Source organism: Camellia sinensis, chromosome 3 (assembly GCF_055761805.1).
Source record: "Camellia sinensis isolate YWXY chromosome 3, ASM5576180v1, whole genome shotgun sequence".
Classification (NCBI taxonomy): Eukaryota; Viridiplantae; Streptophyta; class Magnoliopsida; order Ericales; family Theaceae; genus Camellia; species Camellia sinensis.
In genome coordinates this window covers 39,811,442-39,825,417 of record NC_138963.1, presented here as the reverse complement: position 1 = coordinate 39,825,417, position 13,976 = coordinate 39,811,442, and the positions used below count along the sequence as shown (strand labels likewise).

At 31.3% G+C, this 13,976-nt stretch overlaps 2 long non-coding RNA genes across 5 annotated transcripts; both read left to right on the top strand.

Annotated features, from left to right (window-relative positions):
- The first annotated feature begins 2,305 nt into the window (after window positions 1-2,305).
- Window positions 2,306-5,534, top strand: LOC114301377 (uncharacterized). Of its 3 annotated transcripts, XR_014363794.1 has the most exons (5): window positions 2,306-2,662; window positions 2,795-3,035; window positions 3,133-3,200; window positions 5,011-5,189; window positions 5,394-5,534. It is a non-coding gene; the product is annotated as an uncharacterized LOC114301377 (long non-coding RNA). The 3 variants fall into 3 exon arrangements; XR_014363792.1 differs by having other exon boundaries at window positions 2,306-3,035; XR_014363793.1 differs by having other exon boundaries at window positions 2,306-3,035; window positions 5,001-5,189.
- A 1,215-nt stretch (window positions 5,535-6,749) lies between these two features.
- On the top strand, window positions 6,750-9,947 carry LOC145822479 (uncharacterized). Of its 2 annotated transcripts, XR_014363791.1 has the most exons (5): window positions 6,750-7,330; window positions 7,924-8,022; window positions 9,149-9,274; window positions 9,512-9,577; window positions 9,688-9,947. It is a non-coding gene; the product is annotated as an uncharacterized LOC145822479 (long non-coding RNA). The 2 variants fall into 2 exon arrangements; XR_014363790.1 differs by having other exon boundaries at window positions 6,759-8,022.
- Window positions 9,948-13,976: the final 4,029 nt, after the last annotated feature.

Genomic DNA, 13,976 nt, shown 5'->3' with positions numbered 1-13,976 from the left:
CGTCTCACCCTTCGTGCATGCCAGCATTGAAGCTATTCTCCAAGAAGGCACCCTATGCAAACCCACTATTCTTTCTCACAGTGAAGGCCCCTCTTGCACGCAAGCACTTTTTCTCATTGTTTGAACCAACTCTACCCTTTTCGTCTAGAACACCCATTTCAAAAAAATCGAAGGTCAAAACCTCTCTCCACAAAAAATAAATAAATAAATAAAAATAAAAAAATAAGATAATTAATATAGCTATTTTTTTTTGTGAGAAAAAATACAGAGAAACAAATAATAAAAAATTTTTAATTTTCAAAATTAATAGAAAACATTACCTTGTTTAGTATGGAGTTTTCAATAATTAATTTTTAAAATTTGGTGATAAAATTTATTTTCGTTTTAGAACGTATCCCAAACATGACCAAATATTACTTTTGTCGTTTCTTTTAATTCTTCTCAAAACTATAGGAGACGAAAAAAATAAATTCGTCAGAAAAAAAGAGGCGCCAATTTTTTTTCTTGTTGGCGCCAATTATTTTAGCTCATTGGAGACGAACATTTTTGTCACAAAATTTATAAATTTTTGCGACAAAAGGAATTCGTCACCAATAAATTCCAAACTTATAAGACGATGTCGTTTCATTTTCTTATTTATTTGGTGACAAATATATTTTTTGTCTGGGAATGATAAGTTATGGGAGACGAAAGTATTTCGTCACCAATAAACTCTTTATGCTCGTTTTATCTTTCTGTTAATTAGGCGACAAATATATTTTTGTCTTGGAAGGATATGTTTTGGAAGACGAAAATATTCCGTCACTAATAAATTCTCCATGTGTCGTGTTGCATTTTGATTGATTGCGCGACGAATATATTTTCGTCTCATAAGGTTAAGTTGAAGGAGACGAAAATATTTCATCACCAATAAATTCTCCATTCCCACACAACGTTGTTTTTGTATTTTTGTTTATTAGGCAACGAACATATGAGTTTGACACGAAAATATTTTATCACTAATTATTTATCTTTATTAAAATGTCGTCAGAAACTAAGAGGCACTCTCACCTTAATCACTTACTTTCACACACATACAAATACTAAAATCGTGACCCGAAAAGACACCCTCTACAAACCCTCATTTTTCTCTCGCACTTGAGTCTCCTCTCTCACAAGTATTGAAGCTGTGACTCGAGAAAACAATCTGTATAAACCATCTCTTCTATTTCACACTGAAGCTCCTCTATTCTCTCTCACATTTAAGCCGTTTGTGCATACAAACATTATTATCCAAGAAGACATTTTGTGCAAAGCTACTATTCTTTCTCACAGTAAACCTCTCTCCATAAAAAGAAAAAAAATAATAATAATAATTAAACAAGGAAACAAAATATAAGAAATCTAGGCTATTATGACAAAATTTGGTGACGATTTTTTTTTTTTTTGTATTAAAATTTAACCCAAAGATGACAAAATATTAATTTTGTCGTTTGTTTTAATTTTTCTCAAATGTATAGGAGACGAAAAAAAATTTCGTCTCCAGAATTCATGCGCCAATTTCATTTGCATTGGCGCGAATTATTTTAGCTCATTGAAGACGAACATTTTTTGTCACAAAATATATATATTTTTTGCGACAAACGAAATTCGTCACCAATAAATTCCCTACCTATTAAACGATGTCGTTGCATATTTCCATTTATTAGGCGACAAATATATTTTTGTCTAGGAATGATAAGTTATGGAAGACGAAAATATTTCGTCACCAATAAACACTCCATTATGCAAACGATGCCGTTTCATATTTCAATTAAATGGACGACAAATATATTTTGTCTCGGAAGAATAAGTTGTGGGAGACGAAAATATTTCGTCACTAATAAATTCTGATTAATTGCGCAACGAATATATTTTTCGTCTCATAAGATCATGTTGTGGAAAATAAAAAGATAATTAATGTAGCTATTTTTTTTTGTGAGAAAAAAAACAGAGGAAAAATTAATAATAATTTTTTAATTTTCAAAATTAATAGAAAACATTACCTTGTTTAGTATGGAGTTTTCAATAATTAATTTTTAATTTTTAATCTATATTTTTTTAGTGAGCATTTTTTAATATTATACATATATATATATATATATATATTACTTTTTAAATCTCTTTAATTTAGATGAGAGCAAATTGTAGCAGTTATCCCGGTACTTTGGTCCTTGTGTCATGTAAATGGTATGTGCCATATCTATATCTATCTATCTATCTATATCTATATCTATATCTATCTATCTATATCTATATCTATATCTATCTATACTATATACACTACAACAAAAACAAGCTATGGCAACGTTTTTTTTATGGCATTTTTATTAAAACGCCATCATTGATCAAATAAAAATTAAAAACTACAGTGTTGTGTTAATTAAATTTCAAAACAGTGCTGTTGTGGTGCATATCTGACGCCGTTACATATCCTATCTCACTCTCTCCCTCCCTCTCACTCTTGCTCGAATTCATTCTCACTCTCACCCTCGCTCAAAGTCTCTCTCAATCTCAGTCTCACTTTCGCTCTCGCTCAAATTCTCTCTCACTCTCGGTCTCATTCTTACTCTCTGTACTCATCTCTTCATCAGATCTATGACGTTTGTCGAAGATTCGAAGGTTGATTCTTGAAGATTCGAAGGTTGATTCTCCAGATTTGCAGTTGTCTCTCACTCTCGCTCTCATTCTATCTGTCTTAGTCTCACTGTCGCTCTTGCTCGAATTCTCTCTCTCTCAGTCTCACTCTCACTCTCTGTACTCATCTTTTCATCAGATCTATGAAGTTTGTTAAAGATTTGAAGGTTGATTCTTGAAGATTCGAAAGTTGATTCTCCAGATTTGCAGTTTCTCTCACTCTCGCTCTCAATCGAATTCTCTTTGTCGCAGTCTCACTCTCGCTCTTGCTCGAATTCTCTCTCTCACTCTCTGTACTCATCTCTTCATCAGATTCGAAGGTTGATTCTTGAAGATTCGAAGGTTGATTCTCCAAATTTGCAGTTGTCTCTTTCGATTTTGTGAGTTTCAATTTGTTTAGGTTTTTTTATTTTTAATAGATTTTTTACATTCTGACTCAAATCTGGCTTCTCACTTCTGATTTTCTGTTTTTATTAGATCTCATCGTTCATCAATTGGTCGATTAATCTACATGAAACCTGTTTGAGATTTGGCTTCTCAAATCTGTAAGTTTTTATTAGATCTCTCTCTCTCTCTCTCTTCTTTGTGTATACAGTTATATATATATGCTGTTAGAATTGCAATATTACTTGGGATTTGCTCTTTATTTTCAATCATAAAAAAAAGGGAGCTATTTGAATCTGTATTGCAAAAACTAATGGCAGAGTGGAAAATTTGAGACCTTAGTTTAGAATTTAATTTTGAATATAGATTTGAGAATTTCTTGATTTGGTAAATATTGGAGTAAAATTCAATTTGGTGTAAATTTATGTCAAAGAGTTTCGGGTGTTCTGAGTGGCTTTTTTTTTTTAAAAAAAAAAATTTCAAATTATTATTCAAGTTTATTTTATTTTAGTTTATTTTTTTATTTTTGGTTTCAAAGGAATCGGAAGTGATTGAAGTTTTTCTAATTGGAATGGTGTTGGGTTCATCATTGATTTGAAATATATGAATAATATGCTCTGGCTTCATCACTGTTGCCACTCCGATTGTTAAGGACAATCTTTGATACTTTAATTCTGAATAATTTGAGTGCTATCTTTCTCTTCATACTCCATATGGGAGTTCTTCTTAGTGGGGAGAATTGATGAAGATCGATAAGGCAGCAATAATTGGGAGTTTGAGTTATTTAGGAGTATAAATCTGTTCATGAGTTATTTTGAGTATATCTATTTATTTTTATTCGTTAGCCTTATATATACATAGTGTTGGTGTATAAATTTTATTAGATTGTGGCATAATTGAAGCTTAAGGCTTAAGTGGAACCTACTTTTATGTTGCTGCCAAGAGAATCGCATGTGTCAAAGCGAGTTTGTAAACCAAGGATTGTTTCAATGCTCTTACAGCATAGTTTCGAAACCAAGAATTATTTTTTGATGATTGCAGTTGGCATTGTGATTATATATCTTTCATGCTAGATGTTAATGGACTATTTTATTCTTTAAGTTCTTTAAGTATAAGATTCAATTACGGACAGATGAGCCATCTGTGGTGGCTCCAGAAAATTTGGTTAGGGTATTCAAAAACTTGAACTTAAATTAGAATTTGTATAAAAAGAATACACTTATCAGTGGTTATTTCCCACTACTAATAAATCTTCCAATTTGAACTTCTCAAATCACAAGCAAAATACTATTGAATAAATTATTTTCAATGTAAGTAACTAAACAATCATTTTTTCATTAATATCCCATTTCGTTACGCAATCAATTCTTTACAAATTTTATGTCCTAATTTGACATAAGCTACATTTACTAGGAGAGCTATTTGTTTGGTACCTTTATTTTATTTGAAAAATAAATAGGAACACAGATATCAAACATAGAACTGAACACAAAATGTATGAATGGATGAGATTTTACAAGATTGATTGGTGCACTTTTGAAAAATCTTTTCCATTCATACATTTTTTGTGTTCAAGTTTATGTTTGGTTTCTATAGTATTAGGCTTTTTCTTTTTTGTTTGAGGATTGTTTTTTGATCTTGAATATTACTCAAGTGGAATGTGAGTTGGGTGTGCAAAAATTGAAATCAACAAATTAGGTGTTCAAGATCTAAGAATTGGGTATTCAAAATCTTGATTCATTACTGATAAACATATATGAAACCTCAAAAAAAAAAAAAAAAAAATCAGGGTATTCTATTGAATACCCTTGAGTGTACATGCTCTGCCTCCCATGTGAGCCATGGATGGATTTGTATCATTACTAGTGATTATTGGATATTGATCGTGCTTTAACAGTCATTTTCATTCTATGAATTTGATCACTCTTTTGGTTGTGTTTATTGTTAATTTGGTCCATGAGGATGATGCAGATGCTACATCGGACACCTCAAACCAGGAAATGCACAGTACTGCACCTTTTCTCAGAAGTAAAGCCTCCAGTTCCTCGTTGCTCCCTGAAAATAGACAGTTCAATCTTGAAGTTTCATCTTTAAATATTCCAGTTGATCAAATGAAAACGATTCAAAACATTAACACATTAATTTCCGAGGTAGCTTGTGCTCCATCTTTATATAGATTTCAGTTCACTTGTTTATTGCAGGATGAACCTTTTTTATTTCATTTTTGTAAGGTTCTGATATCTATATTTTTTCCTTTTTCATATTTGATATTTTTAATTTCCTGATGAAATAATTGAAGTAATATTATTGAGTATACTTTTAGAATTACCGAGTTCTGGACTTTGTGTTTGCAGTTAGCATTGGAGAAGGAAGAGTTGATGCAAGCATTGCTTGCTGAATCATCTGAACCATACAGTTATTGGAGGACGTGAGATAAGAATTGTTTTTGCAGAAGAGAACAGGAAAACGCCTCAAGAAATGCGTAGGGTTACACGCCCAAGGTGTAATATTGCTGTAGTTTTTTTGTTCTTTTGCAGTATCATCATTTTTCCCTGCTGGGAAAATCTCATTTATCCTTTAAACTGTAGAATAATCTATTGGGTACTCCTGTTAGCTTCTTAAAACACTTTGTTTTCCCATTTGATTCTTTTTCATTTAGTCATATGATTGAGAAATCTCTAAATTTTCTTGTTCGTACAACTCCCGTTTTTTTTTGTTTGTATAGATGATGTTTCATTGCTGTGATTTTTTTCATATTCTACACATTTATTGTTCTTTTGGGTGATGTTACGTGTTCTAGTGGATTTGAATGACATCTGCCAGTGGCCTTGTTCATGCAGATTCTTAGTGAAAAAGAGAGACTTAAAGAATTCAGAATTAATAAAGTCAGAGACAAAGATCATAAAGTCGAGACTGCTTGCTTACCTTTTGATCAAAGCCTCTTCAGAAGTTTCATTTCTAAATTCACCTTTATCAATAATAAACTACAATTTGCATAGGCCTTTCCTATTTTATGCTTTTGGCTTGTAAAGCTTCTATCATCTAATGGAACCAATTAGGTGGACTTGGTTTGTGAAATGATTACGATCACACAAGAACTTCATTTTCTTTCTGATTTAAATTGTTAGTTTGATGACTTGATGTTGCATACTATCCAGTTAAAGAAAGAATATAGAGCTTGTAATTGGCCAAAGAAAATCTTCAAAGATGGGAACTGGTAGAGGTATGGTGGGTTGTTCAAGAAAAGATAGTATGATGTTTTAAAAAGTTGAGGCAAGAAAGCTGTGAAGTTATCAGATGCTGATCCACCAGTACACCATTTTAAAGCCTTAAACAGTGTTTCGATCAAAGTTTCATGTTTTTGTGCAGAAACTCTGTAAAGGTTCAGGTAAAGGTCACATTTCAGTTGTTTGGATTTTAAGGGAGGTTTGAGTAAATTTTCTTACTTATAAAACAACTTACATAATCTCGCTTATTTTCCTAATCAAGTGTGTGCTGAAATTGCTTTTGTGTAGTAGTATTATTCTTTACTTTTGATAAGATTCTCTGTCGGGGAAGTTAGAGATGCTTTTTGTTGGTCTTGTATTTCCTGTTAGATGCATCAATAATTGATCCATGAACTTATTTTGCAGTTTTAATATAGAAATTGATTTGTTTGATTACTAGAAATTACTAGAAGTTGTGCACTCATTACAATCAATACACTTTTTATATATAATGTCAAGATTGCAAGTTAACCTAAATGATTCCTCTTTCCTAGTTGACTTCTTTAATAGAGGTTCTATGAATATCATGATAGTAGTGTAATGTGATTGGGAATGCAATGAAAATGTGTTGAACATTGCGATAGATAGAATGATATAACAGATAAGAATAAGACTTTGTTGAGTTGTAGATTACTTGTACTTGGAGTGAAGTAATACTCATAAACTAAATGACCACAACCTCCTGAAGTTGGCCTGCCTTTCTGCCAAAAAGAGTATAAATTTGTATGTCTTGAATATTAAATCTTTGACCTTCCTGTCCACTAACAATTATCAATTTACTTTCTCTAAATTTTTAAATCCTTCATATATTCTGTGAGAGCTTCTGAGCCAAGCTTGCTTTTATTGCTTCATCTTTTTAAATCAATTGTTATATGAAGAGTTCGTTTGATTCGGATCAATGGCATGCTCCTAGGGTCTGCAAAATGGGGAAGTAATGGCAAAAGAAGAGTACAAACAGTAGTAGATATTTAAAGGGAGGATGATATCTTGGGGTGTACCTAACAATGATCTTGCCAATGGATGTTGTAACTAACCTAACCTTTACTATCGCTTGTCATGTTAAACCATATAATACAATGACATCTTTGAGGAGAGAAAATTAAGAACAACCTTCTCGTCAGTTCAGGAGTTGGCTTAAATTCTCTCGATAATGTTAAACCATATAATTAATGTATACAGATACAAATGATTATTTTCTTGTGTTGCAGCTGAGAAAATATATTTTTGATGTCTATATTATTACATGTGATGACCAGCATCTAATTCATGCTCAAATTATTGTTAATCCTCATTTTCTGAGGTTAGATTTAATTTATGGACTGAGAAGTATGCAAACTTGTTTCTTGAATTGCACTAATGACATAAAAAATTCCAAGTAGTGGCAGATTTCTTATGTGATTGAGTTAATGTATAATTGCATGGTATAAACAATTCATTTATAGTCATACCCAAGACCCTTGATGGTAGTTTCCATCCCGGTGAGTCCCCTTCTTGTACTGGAACATTCTATGAGAAATGCTTTTCACATTTTCATGTAGGAAGGATTTTCTTTAATGGTTAGATTGTATGGTTGTTGTTTAAATTAAAACTTATAATTGTTGGTATGTTATTTTGGCAGTGTCCAGACCCTCATTTCAAGAAAAAATATCATAAAAGAAGGGTTTTGCAAAAGCCTTTAGTGGAGTCTATTGTCGACAGTTTAATGCCTGGAGGACAGGTATTGCTCGACATATCAATGATTTTGCAAGACTGGTCATATTTGCTAGAGCTAGTGAATGCATTTGCATTATAAATGCTTTTTTCTACAGGCTGGACAAACTATTTATTTAATTATCAGTTATCTGATTATGACTTATAAATGAATTGTTTTGAGTGTTGTTCTGTTTGACTATAAAAAAAAAAAAAATTGACGCTTTGTGTAAACATGAATTTACTTCTTGGGATCATGGAGACCTTAACTGGATGGAATTTTATCAGGCCGAATCAGTTCCTTGTGTTGATTCACTCTTTGTGATTGTTTGAACCACCGAATATAGAACCAGTCGCTTTTATTTATCTCTTATGTACAGGGGTTGGGTAATTTGTGTATAGCCAAGTGAACTATGCTTATATTTAGTGGAATATGATAATTGATATAGACCCTCGTTAAACTTTCGGCCTCCTGTGTGCTATGTATGATTCCTAGTGACAGGCTTTTTAATTTCAAATAAATGAATACATGTAAATTATGTTTGTGTATTGTTACCCTGTCAAAAGACTTTCCCTGTTGCCAACATTACATCAGAAGATATTTTGCTTGGTTAAATGGCTTTGTCTTTTATAGAAGCCATTATAGAGTTGACACTATTGAATCAGCACTAGGATTTCACAAAGTGGCTTCAGAATGCATTATCTTTTTTTGTCTGTCCTTTTTGTTTTCAAGTTTGTCTTTGATGGATGGGTTTTCTTTTCCCATCATGTTCATATTTGTAGTGCAGAGAGAAAATTGACATTTGAATTCACCTTAGATGATGGTTGATCAATTCTTACATTTCAGTGCTAAGCCTATGTAAATAATCTTGAAAAGTTTGTTGTTTCTTGCTAATATTCATTTTTTTTTCACTGTGCACATTTTTTTACTGTATTTATCTTCTTTTATTTTCTTTCCTTTTTCTTCTTACTTCTCATAAAAGAGAAGTGTGTCGTATCTATATGTAAACTAGGTTTTTTTGGACAGTTATTCAAATAGGTAAATAGGGAAATCAACCAGGAACTTGCAAAATCATTTTGTTTCTGAACATTGCTTTCTCCCAAATTGTCAAGTAATCTTTTGAATATTTATCATGCTACTTGGAAACTTACAGAATGGACATCCACAAATAATTGAAAAGGAGTTGACATCTGCAAATGATGGTAATGTTGCTGAAGATCTGATGTAGAATCGTGATGTATTCTTAAGTACCCTTCGGTCTCACTTGACAAAATTACAGGTCTGTGGATCTGATTTATTACTATTTTGGCATTATAGCTGATTGCTGATTGCTGAAATTATGTCATCTATTAAGCAGTTTTCCTGCATGGAAAATTACTGGATGTTTGTAATAATTGACAAACTTTTGCCTTTGATTTTCCGTTTTGAATAAAATTCTATTTCTCTTATGTGAATTGCATTCAAGCATCTTGTTTTATGTAAGGATGCTGATAATGTAAAATTCTAATGAGTGCAGGTGGTGCGCTATTTTTGAGAACGGAATATATCAAGGGTGATATAGATGCTACGGGGAAGTTGCCTTGTGGGTATTTCTTGGAGGATTTCAAGCGTGTTGCTTGTTCATTTCAGATGGTTCCTATTGGTAACCAATTTCTTCCTTGTTTAATTTTATAAAGGTTGTATGTGGTGTAGGTACAAGCAGACTTGATCAGTATTCTCATGGAGAAAATGGAGATTCTGACCTTAGGTTTGCACTAAACAACATGGCAACCATGGGGGGCTGATTTGAAGAAAATTCAAACTGTTTGACGGTATATGATTGAGATTTGGAAAGTTGTAGGGTTAAATCTCCAAGGAGATGAACTAGAATTTTTATGATCTTTAATTTGGCATTGTAATTCAAATTTGAGCCAATCTATGTTCTTTTATATTAATTATTAGTTAATTCTCAATCTCTGTTCCTAGTTAAATTTATATAAATTCTCGGTTAATTTTCAATTTCTATTCCTAGTGAAATTCTCAATTAATTGGGCTGTGTTCTTAAAAAATTAAAAAAATAAAAAAGACTTCTTTTTGAAAAAAAATCCCACTAAATGATGTCATCATGACATCGCATCAGTGGCAAGGATTAAAAATGAAAATAGATGGCGTTTTTTTAAAAAACGTCGCTGAATGATGTCACCATTACATCATTAACGGAAAAGTAAGTGGCTGTTAAAGTTTTTGCGACGTTTTAAAAAACGCCGTCATATCTTTTAGCGACGCTTTTGAAACGCTGCTAAGCTATTGCGACGGCCGTATCTTCGACGAAAATATTAAACGTCGCAAAATTCTATCGTGGCGTTTTTCAAGCCTATAGCGGCGTTTTTGAAACGCCGCTAAAAGTTAAATTTCTTGCAGTGATATCACAAAAAAAAATATAGGACTATATAAATTGTAAGTTCAAAATATGAGACGTATTGATAAATATCGCTAATATTACTCCATTGTAATTAACAGAATGATAAAAGAGGTCTTTGACTTTTCTGCTCCCTATTCAATGAGAAGTTATTCTATGGTTTTGGAATTCCACATCAGTATTGTGCTTGACCAATGAGAACCATGAGAAAAAAATTCACAAAATATGGAGTAATTTTAAGAATTTTGTCAATAACTGTCACATTATTTAAAATTTTATTGATTGGATACATCACATTAATATGATGACGTGATATAGATAATGTCAGGGATATCAAATTTTCTACCAAATATATGACTAAATGTCTCACATGGATGTGAGACTTCACACCTATGTGAGACATTTTGTCATTTATATGGTAGAAATTTTGGAACCTATAACATTTTTCGACGTGATATACCTGACTTATTGAATAATTTCTCCTCTATTAAATAATTGCTCATCTTGAATAGCTTTCATGCTCTCTCTCTCTCTCTCTCTCTCTCTCTCTCTCTCTCTCTCTCTCTCTCTCTCTCTCTCTCTCTCTGCTATTACCTTAATTAAAAGAAGATCCCTCCAATCCAAAATCTAGACGGGCAGGCACTGTTTGAGACTATGGCCCCTACCACATGTCATATTTTGATGATCCAAACAGTTTATTTTATCATTTACGTCATGTATTTCATCCACACAAAAAATTAGATTGATTTGATAATTATAACTTGTTCGATTTACTGCGTTTATCATCAAAAAAATATGTGATTTATTTTTTAAAAACAAAATTGGCATCTTCTTTTTTTTCTTTTCTTTTTTTTTTTTGTTGAAAAACATGATAAATTAAACAAGTTACAGTTATCGAATCGATCTAATTTTTTTTTTTTTTTGATGAAATACATAAAGTACTCGACAAAATGAACGGTCTTGATCATCGAAACAAAACCTATGGTGGCCCCCACGGACCCAAACAGTGACCTCTAGTTCAAATTTTTAACTGAATGGGATCTACATCTATCTTAATTTTCCACATCTTTAATGATTTTTTGACTTTTCTACTTTAAATTACAAATTTTTAACTATATAAATATTTTGTAAATGAGTTGTCTCTTAAATAGATAAAAGTTTGACATGTGTCTTACACATGATATCTCAAACGAAATGTCTAAAATGATGAGAAAATAAAAAATAAATAAATAAATTGGTATATTTTTTTTATTTTTGTCTTTCGTGAACTTTTTAAAATCTCTTCATAAATATTCTTTCTTTGTTTGGTTTGGTTTTTTTTTTAATTTTCTTCTAAAAAACTAAAAATTATTTAGTGAGAAAATAAAAAATATTCATCATTTTCATATAGTTTTATCTTTTTTTTGGATGGTAAAATAAATTTTAGAAAATTAAAAATATATTTCGAGTGTTTATTTTGTCAAACTATATTTTATGAAAATCAAATCAAATTATTTATTTATTTATTTATTTTTACTTTTTAAATGCATATAAATGAGATGTACGTAAAAGCTTTTTTTAAAGATTAACTAAAAAATGAAAGAAATTCATTAAAGATTAAAAAAAATCAATAATAGTTTTTAAAAATAAAACCAAATAGATTGATAATATCATTTTAAATATTCCATTCGAGATGTCAAGTTACATGTCAATTTTTAATATATTTAAGAGACAGATTCTTAATAAAATATTTACATTTATATAAATTTATAATTTAAAGTGACAAATATATCATTCTTTAGTTGTTGGGTTAAAATTATATTGGATCAAGAGGAGATAAAGTGATATAAGATAATAATTTAGGGTGATAAATGGTAAGTTATTCAGTAATGATACATTTTCTTAAATGAAAGAACTCTAATGAGTTTTAATGACATGAGAAATCAAAAAAAAAAGAGTAAAAGATATAAACATCACTATCACAGTGAGATTCATCCCCAATTAGAGCTCCTGAAACCTTTTATTAGATCTCTAAAACATTTTTGGTAAGATTATTGTAGAAATAAATAAGAAACACCAAAATATATATAGAAGACTGGTTGAGTTTGAAAAGGAGAGTAATTAATGATAGAAGAGAAAAGTCAAAATATTCTTTTAATGATAGTGGTTCGAAAAGGAGAGTAATAAACGATAGTGTTCTTAGTGCCAAGTACACTGAATTACAGTTACGTGACTTCAGTCAAATTGCACCACCCACGTGGTGATACCGCAGCATCACTATTATATTCAATGAAGTCTATATCTCATGAATGGTGAATTTTAATAATAAGGTTAATGTTTTATGTATTAATTAATATATTAATTGATGATATGATATAATTTAAGATATTTTTATAAGATAATTTTTATTGTATTTATATAGATTAAATTCTGTTGTGTACTAAATAATAACAAGAATATAAAGAAATAAAGGAAATGAGAGAATTTGTTTGATTACAAAAATCAAACTAAAAATAAATAAATAAATAAATAAATAAATAAATAAAAACAGATTTTATTTTATTACAAAAAAAAAATTAAAATCTGATTTAAATAAACAAATGAAACAGAAAATAAATTAAACAACTTACTTGATTAATTGTTCGAATAATAATTTTGATCAAGTCCAGTGTTTGACACTGTGTCCTTAAGACAGATTTGTCCTCTCCACGGTACTTTCAGAATGTGGACATCTATCTCCCAGGATGAAATGATCAACTACAAACAATAGCAGCACTGCAAATTGTTTGCCTAACGAACACACTAAGTGTTTATACTCTTTCTCACAAAAATAAAATGCAGCAAAATGAAGAATAAATTGCAGAGCTCTTAAAGACGAAAATACTGAATTTTCTGAATGTAAAACATCAAATGAGGGTTATCCTATTTATAGATGTATTGGTGGCTGCAGGTTTTCAATTAAACAGGTGCAAACCTGTTTGAACAGGTATGAAACCTGTTGGTTTTGAATTCAAACAGATTTGAATCTGTTGGGTTCACAATTCAAACAGATAAAAAATGGGAAGGGCCCTGTTTGGCTGTACAGTAAAACCGGACAAGTTTATTTTCGGAATTAATTTAAATTCTGGATTTTATTTTACCAAAAAATAAAATTAAATTCAAATGTTTTTGGCCTAAAAAGATAGGTATTGGGCCGGACAAGCCCAACCCAACCTCACACCACTCACCCGTGCCCAAACCCAGGCCCAGCCCAGCCCGCCCGACCGGACGGACGGCGGTGCGCGCGTGCGTGTGTGGTGATTTTTGGGTCCAATGGGTCTACCACATTTTGTCCATAACCTCCCTCTCTAAAACACTTGGGTACCCCTTGGGGCACACCCCAAGTTCCAATCCCATGCCTTATAAACCCATTCAAAACTTCTCACCAAATCAATGTGGGACAAGCCTTATTCAATACCTTTAAGGATTTTTCACCAAAACTCCATTTCCATGGAGAACACTATGGCTTCAATTTCCCATTCACTCGGTAATGGTTTTGAGCAACCAAATATACCACGTGAATCACAATGCGATATAGAATGCGTTACCACTTTGACCCGTGAAA